Source organism: Zalophus californianus, chromosome X (assembly GCF_009762305.2).
Source record: "Zalophus californianus isolate mZalCal1 chromosome X, mZalCal1.pri.v2, whole genome shotgun sequence".
Taxonomy (NCBI): Eukaryota; Metazoa; Chordata; class Mammalia; order Carnivora; family Otariidae; genus Zalophus; species Zalophus californianus.
The window spans coordinates 84069379-84084468 of NC_045612.1; the positions used below are offsets into that span (position 1 = coordinate 84069379).

At 41.4% G+C, this 15090-nt stretch overlaps 1 long non-coding RNA gene across 1 annotated transcript; it reads right to left on the bottom strand.

The window, feature by feature from the left end:
* Positions 1-9385: 9385 nt before the first annotated feature.
* LOC118356549 lies at positions 9386-14236 on the bottom strand. The gene is made up of 4 exons (XR_004819842.1): positions 14113-14236; positions 13547-13655; positions 11781-11905; positions 9386-9739 (listed from the first exon to the last, which is right to left on the bottom strand). It is a non-coding gene; the product is annotated as an uncharacterized LOC118356549 (long non-coding RNA).
* Positions 14237-15090: the final 854 nt, after the last annotated feature.

The window sequence follows — 15090 nt, forward strand, 5'->3', positions numbered from 1 at the left end:
CCTCTAGTACTCTCTGAGTCATGCAAGAGACTGTATAATATGAAATTTATCGAGTGCCAGGGTTTTCCATGCTATAGTCCACATCACATTGATTTTTCATGTTATTTTTGAATAGGCATAGTGTGTGATCAAAACTGCTATTCCTTAATATACAGAAATCTTATTGTTCCACTGAGTATAAATATTAGTAGAAACGTACGGTCCATATGTTAAATGGATGGGTTTCAGTAAAAGAAAAATGTTGCCTCTACTTTTGGCAATGGTACTTCCTAGGAACAACTGCGTATGATTCTCATCCTGAAAGATGAAAAATTTCAACAGAAAACTAAACTATCTTTAAATGATTCAAATGGACATTTTCAAATGGTGAAAACCCAGCCTTTAAAACTAAGAATCCACTATATCGGGTTAGCAGAAGATTCCATACAAGCAAGGTCAGGACCAAGGCAGACCACAGGATTAGGGAGCTGAAAATATCAACATGAAGCTAGAGAGAAAAAAAGGTAAGGATTCAGGTCCAACACAGGTGTAAGTGAAGACAGGCAAGGAGAGAAAAAACAGGGAAGAAGCAGTGTGTGAACAAACAATAGCCCAGATTTTCTACAACTGATGAAAGGCATCCGTACATATCACAAGCTCTGTAGACCCTCCAGAAATAATGACAAAGATAGTCACCCCCACAGCATCAAATTTAAAGAGTGCTGATAACCAAACAGAAATTCATAAAAGCAAGCAGGTAAAAAAGTATACTTTACCTTTAAAGGTGAGCGATATCATAGAATAATGAAACCTAGGAGAAAATGAAATGGTAGCTTTCACAGTCTAGGAAACCAAGTGTCAATGTAGGATTCTATAAGCAATAAAAATATTCTTTAAGAAGACGAATTGTAAGTGTTCTCTCTCCCTCACAAACACACACACACTGATGAAATTCATCACCAGCAAGTGTGCACTAAGAGAAATAATATTAAAAGTTCTCCAGGCAGAAAAAATAGAACTCCAAAGTGAAACAGTATTATAGGAAATAAGGAGGAGCAAAGAAAGGTCATTATGTGAGTAAATATAAGAGAATATTGACTGCATCATCATTGTAGAAACAAAAAAATCATATTTTATGGCGTTTCAAGTATATGTAAAATTAACGTAATGTAAATATAAGGTAGAAGTTCAAGGGGAGAAATGAAGTGAAAGTATTCCACAAATCCTGCAGTATAAGGGAAGTAATAGAATTCATACTTTGCATTCGCTGTTAGTAATTATTAACACTGTATCAACTCAGGGCTGCATAGTGGAAGCTGTGTGATAGTCAATAAAAGAGAAAGGAAATACAGACTTAACAACCTCACAGAGAAAAGTGGAATCACAAAAAATATTGGAACGTTCTCATAAAGAGAAAAAGGGCCATAAGAAGTATGAATCAAAAGACGGTAACAAGTATTGTACTCCATGTCACCGTGAGGTTGAATCTAATATTATTGATTTATTTAAATTCAAGTGCTTAACGGATAGTGTAGTATTAGTTTCAGAGTAGTTTCACTTTAGTGATTCACCAGTTACATATAAACCTCAGTCAGTGTTCATTACATCCAGTGCCTCTTACTGGACATCTCCCAGATACCCCATCCCCCACCCACTGCCCCTCCAGGAACCCTCAGTGTGTTTCCCATAGTTAACTGTCTTTTATGGTTTTCTCTCCCTTTCTGATGTTGTCTTATTTTACTTGGCCCTCACTTCCCGTATGGGGATCTACTTATTTTGATACCACATATGAAAATAATTTTAAACGGGTCAGGGTTAAAATTATAAGTGTGTAAAAAGAACACACAAATGAATAAATATATGCATCCACACGGTCCCCTCTTTTACTTTGTTTTTTTTTAAAGTTCGCTCCATGCCCACTGTGGAGCCCGACACGGGGCCTTGAACTCACGACACTGAGATCAAGACCTGAGCTGAGATCAAGAGTCAGGGGCTTAACTGACTGGGCCACACTGGCACCCCCTCCTAGTGCCCTGTTCTTGAAATGTGCATACTGCTTTCCTTTCCCGTTCTTCGAATATACCCTAAGGATACCGTCTTGACATAGAATTGTGGTGATAAGACCCTTTGGATGAAAGACCTCAATGTGAGACAGGAACCATCAAAATCCTAGAGGAGAACATGGGCAGTAACCTCTTTGACATCGGCCACAGCAACTTCTTTCGAGATACATCTCCAAAAGCTAGTGAAACAAAAGCAAAAATGAACTTTTGGGACTTCATCAAGATCAAAAGCTTCTGCACAGCAAAGGAAACAGTCACCAAACAAAGAGGCAACCCACAGAATGGAGAAGATATTTGCAAAGGACACATGGAGATAAAGGGCTGGTAGCCAGATCTAAAAAGAACTTCCCAACTCAACAACCAAAAAAGAAAATATCAAGTCAAAAAAATGGGCAGAAGACATGAAAAGACACTTCTCCGAAGAAGACATACAAATGACTAACAGACACGTGAAAAAATGTGCATCATCATTAGCCATCAGGGAAATTCAAAATCAAAACCACATTGAGATACCACCTTACACCAGATAGGATGGCAAAAATGGACAGGGACTAGATACAACAAATGTTGGAGAGGTTGTGGAGAAAGGGGAACCCTCTTACACTGTTGGTGGGAATGCAAGTTGCTACAGCCACTTGGAAAACAGTGTGGAGGTGCCTCAAAAGTTAAAAACAGAGTTACCCTATGACCCAGCAATTGCACTCCTGGGTATTGACCCTAAAGACACAGATGTAGTGAAAAGAAGGGCCATACGCACCCCAATGTTCATAGCAGCAATGTCCGCAATAGCCAAACTGGGGAAAGAGCCGAGATGCCCTTCAACAGATGAATGGATAAAGAAGAAGTGGTCCATATAGACAATGGAATATTGCTCAGCCAGAAAGGTGAATACCCAATTTTACATCAACATGGATGGGACTGGCGGAGATGATGCTACGTGAAATAACTCCAGCAGAGAAAGTCAATTATCCCAGGGTTTCACTTATTTGTGGAACATAAGGAATAGCATGGAGGACCTTAGGAGAACGAAGGGAAAAATGAAGGCGGGGGAGGGAATCAGAGGGAAAGATGAACCATGAGAGACTATGGAGTCTGAGAAACAAACAGGGATTCGGAGGAGAGGGGAGAGGGGGGATGGGTTAGCCCGGAGGTGGCTATTAAGGAGGGCACGTGCTGCATGGAGCACTGGGTGTTATACGAAAACAATGGATCATGGATCACCACCTCAGAAACTAATCAGGTATGTTGCGGCAACTAACAGAACATAATACAATTTTTTTAAAAAGAGTCTTTGGAAGCTGTATATGGCTGAACTCACTTAAATCCTCTGTATAAACTGTTTTTAATCTGATGTTAATTACCATACATTATCACATCATTAGTTTTTGAGGTAGTGTTCCCTGATTCATTGTTTGCATACAACACCCAGTGCTCCATGCAGTACATGCCCTCTTTAATACCCATCACCGGGCTAACCCAGTCCCCACACCCCTCCCCTCTAGAACCCTCAGTTTGTTTCTCAGAGTCCATAGTCTCTCTGTACAAACTTTAAAGAATTGATGGACTGGCGTGGATATCTCCTAGTCTTTTGGACGCGGTAAAAAAGAATCGTAAATAAATTTCCTTGCTTCTTAACCTGCAACCCACCAATCTGAGGTGATCCACCTCTTTCTTGGGTTTATTCCTGCCCTCCTCTTATGGGGGGGTGGTGGTGCTAGGTTCAGATTACACACAGGAGGTTCCTCGAATAAGGAAGCAACACAATGGCATGAAACACAATGATGACAGAATACACACTTTGGTTAATGTGTACTAGTAATGTAAACTAGTATTTGACAAAATTACTCACTCGAATAAGCCTTAACAGGCTTCAAAGGAAGTAAGAATCGGTTGCCTGACAAGAGGAAAGTTAATGTAGGATTCAACATTAAAAAGAACGGAAAAATCTCGGACCAAGCCATACTCTGGTAGGTAACTTATGCTGAAAGAAATCATACTGAAAACCAGAAAATAGCTTTAATCCAATATTAATGAAGGTGGCCCACAACTTGTACTGAATGCAGATGAAGTCATGCTTGAGGATAAGGTATAGTCTAAAGTGCATAAACAAGAGAAGAAAGGGTGGATAAGAATTACTTCAAACTCTACGCCAACAAAGAAAAAGAAAAAAAAAGGAAGAAGCTATTAAAAAAAGGATCCAATGATCAGTGCCTGGATAGCTCAGCTGGATATGCATGTGACTCATAGTTTTGGCACAGTTTATTGAGATCAAGCCAAGCGACAGGCTCCACGCTCAGCATAGAGTCTGCATGAGATCTTCTCCCTCTCCCTCTGCCCCTTGCCCCACTTGGGCAAGCTCGCTCTCTCGATCTTTCTCTCTAAAATAAACTGACAAAAATTTTTGAAAAAGAATATCCGTGGTGCGGGGGTGGCTCAGTTGGTTAAGTGTGTGCCTTTGGCTCAGGTCATGGTCCCAGGGTGCTGGGATCGAACCCCACATCGGGCTCCGTGCTTGGCGGGAGGCCTGCTTCTCCCTCTCTCACTCCCCCTTCTTGTGATCCTGCTCTTGCTATCTCTCTCTCTGTTCTGTCAAATAAATAAATAAAATCTTAAAAAAAAACAGCCAATGGGAAAAAGATAGTCTCTTCAACAAATGGTGTTGGGAAACCTGGACAGCAACATGCAAAGGGATGAAACTGGACCATTTTTTTCACTATATACAAAAACAAATTCCCAATAGACTAAAAACCTAAATGTGAGACATGAAGCTATTAAAATCCTACGGGAGAATACAGGCAGTAACCTCTTTGACATTAATCATACAATTTTTCTACATATGTCTCCCAAAGCAATGGAAACCAAAGCAAAAATAAAGTATTTGGACTTCAACAAAATGAAAAGCTCCTCCACAGCAAAGGAAGTAATCAAGAAAACTAGAAGGCAACCTATGGATAGGGAAAAGATATTTGCAAATGACATACCTGATAAAGGGTTAGTATCCCAAATATATAAAGCTCTTATGATACAGAATCCCCCAAACACAAATAATCCAGTCAAGAAATAGGCAGAAGGAAACAGACGTTTCTCCAAAGAACACATACACAAATGGCCAACAGACACGTGAAAAAATGCTCCACATCCCTCGCTATCAGGGAAATACAATTCAAAAGCACAATGAGATACCTCCTCACACTCGTCAGAATGGCTAAATTTAACAAGTCAGGAAGTGACAGATGTTGGTGAGGATGGGCAGATAGGGGAACCCTCTTACACTGCTAGTGGGAATGCAAGCTGGTACAGCCACTCTGGAAAACAGTAGGGAGGCTCCTCACAAAGTTAAAAATAGATCTACCCTACGATCCAGCAATTCCACTACTAGGTAATTACCCAAAGGATACACCCGTAGTGATCTGAAGGGCCACCTGCACCACAATGTTTATAGGAGGAAAGGCCACAGTAGCCAAAATACTGAGAGAGCCCAGATGTCCATCAATGGATGAATGCATAAACAAGTGTGGTGTATATATATATATACAATGGAATATTACTCAGCCATCAATACACTGACATCTTACCATTTGCCGCAACATGGATGGAACTAGAGGGTATTATGCTAGACGAAACAAGGCCTTCAGGGAAAGACTATTATCATATGATTTCACTCCTATGTGGAAATTGAGAAACAAAGCAGAGGATCATAGGGGAAGGGAGGGACAAGTAAAATAAGAGGAAATCAGAGAGAGGGACAAACCATACAAGACTCTTGACTATAGGAACAGGGTTACAGGAGGGGATGTGTGGGGGGAATGGGATATCTGGGTGAGGGGCGTCAAGGAGGACACTTGCTGTAAAGAGCACTGGGTGTTCTATGCAACAGATGAATCGCTAAATTCTACCTCTGAAAGTACTACACTACATGTTCATTAATGAAATTTAAATAAAAAAATACTAGACGTCCCAGGCTCAGCAATCAGATAACAAAAAAAACAAGGGCATCCACACCGGCAAGGAAGAAGTCCAACTTTCGGTATTTGCAGAAGGCAACGATCCTCTATGTGGAAACCCCAAAAGACTCCACCAAAATATTGCTAGAACTGTTACACGCATTCAGTAAACGCACAGGACACAAAGTCAAGGTACAGAAATCCGTTTCATTTCTATACACCAACAATGAAGCAACACAAATAGAAATTGAGGAGTCAATCCCATTTACAATTGCAAAAACCACATAATACCTAGTTATAAACCTTACCAGAGAGGTGAAAGCCCTGTACCCTGACAACTATAGAACACTGGTGAAAGAAACTGAAGATGACACAAAGAAATGGACAACTATGCCATGCACATGGATTAGAAGAATAAATATTGCTAGAATGTCTATACTACCCAAAGCAATCTACACATTTAATGGCATCCCTATCAAAATACCACGAGCATTTGCCACAGAGCAAGAACAAATAATCCTAAAATTGGTATGTATCCACCAAAGACCCAGAAGAGCCAAAGCAACCTTGAATAAGAAAAGCAAAGCTGGAGGTATCACAATTCTGGACTTCATGTTATATTACAAAGGTGTAGTGATCAGAACAAGATGGCACAGCCACAAAAACAGCCACATCGATCAGGGGAACAGAATAGAAAACCGAGAAAGGAACCCACCCCTATATGGTCAACTCCTGCTTGACAAGGCAGGAAAGACCATCCAAGGGCAAAAGACAGTCTCTCTGAGAAAGGGTGTTGGGGAAGCTGGACAGCAACACGCAAAAGAATGAAATTGGACCGCTTTCTTACACCATACACAAAAATAAATCAAAATGGATCAAAGACCTAAATGTGAGTCCTGAAGCCATCAGAATCCTAGAGTAGAACACAACCTCCTTGACAGCAGCCCTAGCACGTTCTTTCTAGATATGTCTCCTGAGGCAAGGGAAACAAAAGCAAAAATAAACGACTGGGACTTCATCAATTAACAAGCTTCTACTCAGCTAAGGAAACAAACAACACAAAGAAAAGGCAACCTGTGGGATGGGAGAAGATATTTACAAATGACACATTTGATAAACGGCTACTATCCAAAACATATAAAGTGCCTATAAAACTCGACACCCTCCAAATGAAGAATGCAGTTAAAAAATAGGCAGAAGGTAAGGATGGACATTTTTCCAAAGCAGACATCCAGACGGCCAACAGACACGTGAAAATATGCTCAACATCACTGATCGTCGGGGAAAAGCCAATGAAAAACTACAATGAGATATCACACCTATCGCAATGGCTTATGTCTCTGCCTTTAAAAGTGTTTTAAAAGATTTCATTTAGTTATTTGTCAGAGAGAGAGAGAGCACAAGCAGGCGAACTGGCAGGCAGAGGGAAAAGCAGGCTCCACGCTGAGCAAGGGGCCTGATGCTGAGCAAGGAGCCCCATGCTGAGCAAGGAGCCCTGTGCCGAGCTAGGAGCCTGACGCGCGACTCTTTCCCAGGACCCTGGGATCATGACCTGAGCCAAAGGCACCGGCTTAACCAGCTGAGCCACCCAGGGATCCCACCTTTAAAAGCTATTCAAGAAAGTTCAGAAATTTTACAGGAGATCTCTGTTGTTTTTGTTTCTCTTTTGCCATGGAGCTTGTGACATGAGTTACACTTCTCTCTATAAACTGCGCCAATTTGCTTTAGGGTTAGAGTTATATTTTTCTATAGCACTGTAAATTCAGTGTGCTAGTATATTAAGAATTGAAATGTTTGTATTACCTGTCCCCCATACTTAAATTTAAATCTTTCTTTCCAAATCAGTGATTTCATCTGAAAAACCGTGTGACGTCTGTGTGCCACAGTTTGGAAAACCTTTCCTTCAAAAGAAGGATAAAACCCCTCAAGTCAAAAAAAAAAAAAAACAAAAAACAAAAAACAAAACACAAAACCTTCACCTCGAAAAATAAGAAGAAATTACTATAAACTTTTATGTAAACATCAGATTACCAGTATCATCATCATGTACCTGTCAGTTTTCCTGGCCAACATTTTCAGGAGTATTTCCTTTGAGAAAGAGCAAGGACATCTAAATTGGAACTAAATCCCAAAATCTACTGCTTATTAGAGTGAGACGTAAGTTTGGGGTACACTGTGACCCACCTTTTTGTGAAGATTAAATGAGGTTATAAATGTATGGAACCCAGGAGAAAGAAGTGGCTAACATAAATAAGAGTTTTAATACTAACTCTTGTTTTTTAAAAAGCCCAATAAATGGACCTATGGTCGTCACGGGAGAGAAGTCGAGGTTGGCCAGCTATTCACAATCAGACAGCACAGATCAAAATTATGTAGTTAACAGAGCCATGACCTTTAGCTTTCTGGGTATAGAAGATTCGTAAGAGTATAGAAACTGGAGCAGGTAGCTTTTGGAGTGACAGCATCATTAGAGGTGTCTTGCAGGGAAGATGGGCCCCTCACAAAATTTCAAAGGATGGGAACCTGGAGGTGTCCCTTCAGTCACCTGCCATTTAGGGAGGGTCCGACTGCAAAAGAGAGAGGCGATCCAGACACAGCTGAACACGGGCAAGTCTAGTCCTACGTTACTCCCAGCCTTCCAGAGTCTTCAGTTCCAGAGAAGCGGAAAAGAGGTTTTACATACCAACTCATTTTATGAAGCTAGTATGGCCTTGATACCAATATCCAAGACAGTATATAAAAGTGTCTGCTAATGACACTCATGAGGATAGTCGTAAAAATCTAAACAAATTATTAAGAAGTAGAGTATTCAGAAAGATAATATATCATGACCCTGCCCTCCCGGTAATGTATGGTTGGTTTAAACATAGGACAATATGTAAGTAATTCATCACATTCACAGATTAATGAAGGGAAATCCTACACTCATCTGAATAAACGTACTGCAAGTGTTTACTGGAAGTCAACATATTTTCAATAGAAATATTCATGGTAAACGAGAGTAAGAATGGAACTTCCTTTCCTTCACAGTAAATAGACAAAATGTTAAATATTATCCAATTTATCAGGAATAAGACAAGGCTGTCCATCGTGGCCAGTTCTTTCAACATTGTACTGGGTGGGTCTGTCCAATGTTGTCCAACGAGAAAAAAAGGGGAAAGGTTTAAAATGGCAGAGAGAAACTGTCAGTGTTCAAAGATGATATCATTGTGTCTGTTGAAACTCAAAACGGAGGTCGATGTACACTTATTAAAGCATACGTAGCACGGTTGCTGGACAGAAATTCAATGTACAGATATATCTGTGTATATCAGCTCAATCGGACTATAACATTTCAAAAAGTGACCTAATTTTGATAGCATCGACTACTCAGAATAAGTTTTCCTTTAAAGGTTTATTAATTTAAGAGAGAGAGAGAGAGAGAGAGGGAGGGACGGAGGGAGGGAGGGACGGAGGGAACAGGAGCAGAGGGACAGAATCGTTCAAGCTGACTTCCCGAGGAGCATCGAGCCAGACTCGGGGTCCATCCCATGACCAATGAATTATGACCTGAGCTGAAACCAAGAGTCAGCTGCTTAAGGGACTGAGACCCAGGCACCCCCTACTTGGGAGAAGTTTAACACAGATTTCAAAAGATTCTTTGTGGAACGTCTGTAACACTTTATTGAGAGAACTACAACAGTGAAGTACCCCACATAAGAGTAGTCTGCATGTTTCAGCTTGTCCTTGTTTAAATCTGGAGTAGTCCTGCACCTGTAAGGTAGATGTAACAGTTAGAAATACTACTCAGCAGAATCGTATGTCGACTAAATTCATGGTACAGGAAGGACATTATAGTTTTCATTTTATAAGATAGAATTCCAAGCGTATATTTTACCAATATTTTTTGAACACACCCCACTTTCTATTGGTACAACAATACAAAAAGACAGTTCAGGTTCACAACACACAAAATGAAATGAGCCTATTAAAAGGTAGTTTTAAATGGAGAGCAAAAGGCGAATGCAGGTTTACAAAAACTCCAAACAACATGCAAAGAGCTGAAAAACAAAAATGTACACGTAAGTATCACTTAAAGGCCTCAACTTGAAATAATATTGTGAATATATGATGCCGAAGGAATAATGCCAAGTTGGTTACTGCGTAAGTGATGGGAGTAGAGCAATGAGGACCACATGTAAGTTATTCTTTGTTCTGGTTAAGCGGAAAGCTGTTTTTGTCAGCTAGTGTTTCCCTTACGTCATTGATTCAGTAGGGTAACCGTTTGCCTTAACGGTGTTGGCCTTAACGGCGTTCCAGTCTCTCGAACAGATTATATGGTCACACACTTCACACCTGTCAAATGGGTAAAATTAACAAAGCAGGAAACGAGCTATGTAGGTGAGGATGTGGAGAAAGGGGAACCCTCTTACGCTGTTGGTGGGAATGCAAACTGGGACAGTCGCTGTGGAAAACAGTATAGACGTTCCTAGAAAAGTTAAAAATAGAACTACCTTGTGACCCAGCATTTACACTATGAGGTTTTTACCCGAGGGACACAAAATTACAGACTCAAAGTGTACAAACACCCCAATGTTTAGAGCAGCAGTTTCAACAATAGCCAAACTATGGAAAGAGCCCAAATGTCCACCGATCGATGAACGGATAGAGAAGACGTGTGTGTGTGTGTGTGTGTGTGTGTGTGTGTGTGTGTGTGTGTGTGTGCGTGTGTGCAGTAGAATATGACTCAGCCATGCAAATGAATGAAATCTTGCCATTTGCAATGATGTGGAAGTCCTCGAGTATATCATGCTAACGAAAAAAGTCAGTCAGAGAAAAACAAATAACATGATTTCACTCATAGGTAGAATTTAAGGAACAAAACAGATGAACATATGGGACAGAAAAAAAGAGAGAGGGAAGCCGACCGTGAGACTCTTAACTATGGAGAGGAAACTGAGTGTTGATGGAGGAAGATGGGTTGGGGATGGGCTAAATGGGTGATGGGTGTTAAGGAGGGTACCGGATGTGATGAGCACTGGGTATTATAGGTAAGGGATGAATCCCTAAATTCTACTCCTGAAACCAGTATTTCACTATGCGTTCACTACATAGAAATTAAACAAACATTTGAAACCAAAAACGGGAATAGGGGTCCAGATCGCCATAGAGAAACACAAACAGCAACCATTGTGTTTTGTTGCTCCCGGTGGCAGCCAAATTTCAATTCACATGTTAAAATTTGACCAAAGATGTTATCTGATAAAAAAAAATCATGCAAAATACAACATCTTTGTATTCTATGTAACCAACAGAACCCCAGAATACAAATATCAGCATTAAAAATGATTGTACTATATCAGAATTCAACTCAATATATATTATGAGTAAAGATGGGTTCAGAAGTTAAGGGATTGTCAGAAAATCATACACGTTATATTTCAGCCGCGGGTAGAACCTACCTCAGTGCCTCAGCATATTTCATACAAACTGATATTCAATCCAAATGAATTCTGTGTTTGATAAAAGCAGAACTTACAGAAGGATCTGAATATTATTAGCAGTTCGTTGAAGTATTTATACTCAAAAAAAGAAAATGGTTTCATATTGTATGATTTAATAAGGCTTTGACCCAATTTGTTTCTATCTCTACTTGTGTATAAGTCAGGCCGGCAGGATGTTTGATCTACTTGGGAAAGTAATCTTCATATGCAACCCCTGTTAGAAATGTATCATTAAAGTTGTATCTGCATACGTAAAGATATAATATTCGGGGAAAGACCCTCATACTTTGCACTGTCAATGGATAACATACCTGCTTCCGGCATTTTAATGGGCTCTAAGAAGGGTAGACTTGGCCCCTTGCATCAGGGTCATCTTCAGTTATACCCCCAGCCTTTGCCTGAGGCAGCTCCTGGAGATCAGCTTGCAGGTCCCGTCCTTAAAACACAAAGGTAATCGATTTAAGCAGTAAATATGAAATATAAACCAATAAAAGCCTATAGGCTAGGGTGATAAAAAAATGTGATGGGAAAATGCATTTCACACCCTTGTTTTCCTGTAGTACGATTTGCTTTATTTCAAGGGACATTCTAAAGATAAAGCCCACTGCACTTCATTTCCTTTCTATTACCATAGTGTTCTTAGAATAGAGAGCATCAGCTACATGTGGGAAATCAAGTCTACACCACGCATAAGATTTTATTTAAAAAGTACAACGTAGTTTTCCGAAGGATAAGCTGAGTGTATTCGTGGGCCTCTAACAAATCCTATACTAGTGACATCCATTCCGTAGTAGGGCAATCTGCAGGGTATTTTGTCCAATTTTACCCGTTCGATTTAAGTGCAAAGTCCCTCTATGTATAACTTAGGATAAAGCAGTCATGTATAGAGCAAAGTTCCAAAAGTAACAGCAAAACAGTAGTGATTAACAGCCCCACTTCTGTCTGGCAGTGAGACAGTAGGGACAAGTAGGGTGGAAAGAAATTAATGAACTTTGTCGTCAGTCGTATTGTGGAAACCTCTTAACAGCGAATTCCTAACACACTCCATGGCCTGAACGGTGTCAATAATTCACTACAAGTACTTGATGAAGATGTTCCATTTGGAAGACATTCATTTCTTGTTTCATGATCGTTTTAAGATCCTTTTGATTTTCCTAATCGTAAAAGTACTTCAACACCTTTTAAGGCCACGTAAAAATCATATTAACGTAGTGACCCTAATGCCAGTTTCCTGAATGATTAATCAGACAGTGGCTATCATTCACTGAGCTCTTTTCTGGAGTCTCTCTCCTGCTCCACTGAACTGGACTGATTCCTGTGCCACTAATAAGCTACTTTACAGTACAGACACATTTGACTACTAAGCATTCGATACAAAACCATTCACTTGTTTGTAAAACAACACAGATGGTAGGAAGAACACAGACCTCTTTAAAATTGCTTATTTTAAGTAATCTCTACACTCAGTATGGGCCTTGAACTCTCGACCCCGACACCGAGAGTCACATGCTCTACCGACTGAGCCTGCCAGCTTCCCCAAGAACGCAAACTTTGTACTGAACTACGAGGTGTATCTCCATGTGTCAAGCAGTCTTTGGCAAGCCACAATCCCTGAGCCTTAGTTTTCTCATTTATAAAATGGGGCTCCCATCCGTATGCAAACTGGCTTTATTCCACATGTTACAGGATACGTTGACGTGCCACTCTGCCTATCCTGTTGACTAGTGCTTACGCTTTTGATGAAATGAGTGAAAAGGACACACAAAAATATTCTAAGAAGAACAAATTAAACTAGGGAAGCGATGTATAGTTTTGTAGTTAAACATTTTCCTCTAATTTAGAGAGGACAGCATTTTCAAGCACACCGATTAATTCTCGAGGAAAAAGGGAAATTGGTTACGGTGAAGGACTACAGGAAGCTGCACACTATACACTCTTCACATCTTCCACCCGTTTTCGGGAAATGACTGAGAGTCTCTTCCAATGTTTTCTTTCCTCCTGCAATGGTTCGTCATAACGCATGATGCCCACATACACCCCCTGCCCCCACAGTCATTCTCCTTCCCTTTCCCTTCACCTTGAGCCACAGGTCCTGCTTCAACTTCCTTCCCTTGATCAGGCAGAATATCCTGACTCTCAGGTGGTGCCTCCCTTTTTTTCGGTTGCTCATCACTGGGTTGCTGCTCCTAAGGGTGTGTGTGTGGGTGTGTGTATGTGGGCAAATAAAAAGTTGGGTTGTTAATACATGCTAACAGTATAAATATACATTATACATTTTGATATCAAATAAGGAATAAGCATAAAGACACTCCCACATCATGATTCTATGCACTTATTCTTAGAAGTGACTCTTCCCACACAGCGGCTACTCCAACAAAGGTAACCACAAGCACTTTGGAGGCTACTGTAAACTATGCTGGGATGGATATGCACAATCTGTCGTTAATAAGCATGACAAAGGAGCCATAGGGTGTATTTGCATGGGCAACAGAAATATGGAAGCCTTCTGGTTCAATGTTTCCCTCCCTTTATCAGCAGAGAAGATTTTATCACTGTATTTGTATGCCTGCAGCTCAACAAAATTTTCAGAGCAATAAATGGAAGGTAATCGAAAACATCCAACACGGAAGTACTCACACCCACCTGCTCTTTAGACCCTGGATTATCTTTTCTTTCTTTGATTCTGGTTCTGGATCTGGATCTGACTTGGCCACTCATAGTCCACACTGAAAGGAGAACACTGGTATTTCGAAAATGTACTCTAAAGGAGAGGCATACCACGTCCAACCAAGGCCAAAGGCTTATTTTTTTTTTTTTTACTTTGAAAACACTCTGAGAGCCAACCTAGCATCAGTAGAGTGTACAAGCTGTGGTCACACCAAAGACACGGGCTGCAAGATCATTTACATCAGCCAGGCTGGCCGTGAAATCGCCTTATGGACAGGCTAAAAGACGAGGCTTAGCCTCACGCCTGCATTCCCCACTATAAAGGCATTTGAGAAAACAGTGCTGGACATTCAAACCTGAGTCACTACTGCTTTGGTCACATTCCCATTTACTAGGCTCATTTTACCGCCTTAAATAACGTTTGGCTGGAACGCAGGGAAAGAAAGAATCCTCTGCATACGGCCTCGGGCTCTGTTCGCACTCCAAGGGTTCAGGCGTGTAGTCGCGAACCAGACCCACGGGCCGGCTCCTCCCTCGACCTCTGCACGGTGCACGGCTAATCTCGCGGACCCAGTCACAAGCCCCTAGCGTTCCCCGCTACCTGGGCTTTTCTATACCGCCTGGTCGGCTCCCTGCCCCGGGTCCCACAGAGGATCCTGGACTCTGTGCTCTGCTGGCAGCTGTAGGTGCTCCAGGACTCCGAGATCTCCACTAACCGCCCCGCCCCGCCCGCGCCGGGCCTTGGCCCGTCTTCCCCTCCGCTCCTCGACCCACCATCCTCACTTGCCCTGGCCCCACCACGAGGACGAGCGCCATGGCGGCCGCGACGCCTGTGAGGAGAAGGGCGCTAGCTCCTCGCCACTTCCACCTAGGATGCCACAGATCTACCGTCCCCACCTGCCCGCGGCCCACTGGCTCCCTCCCCATCCTCGCTCACACTTAAACTCCTGGAAG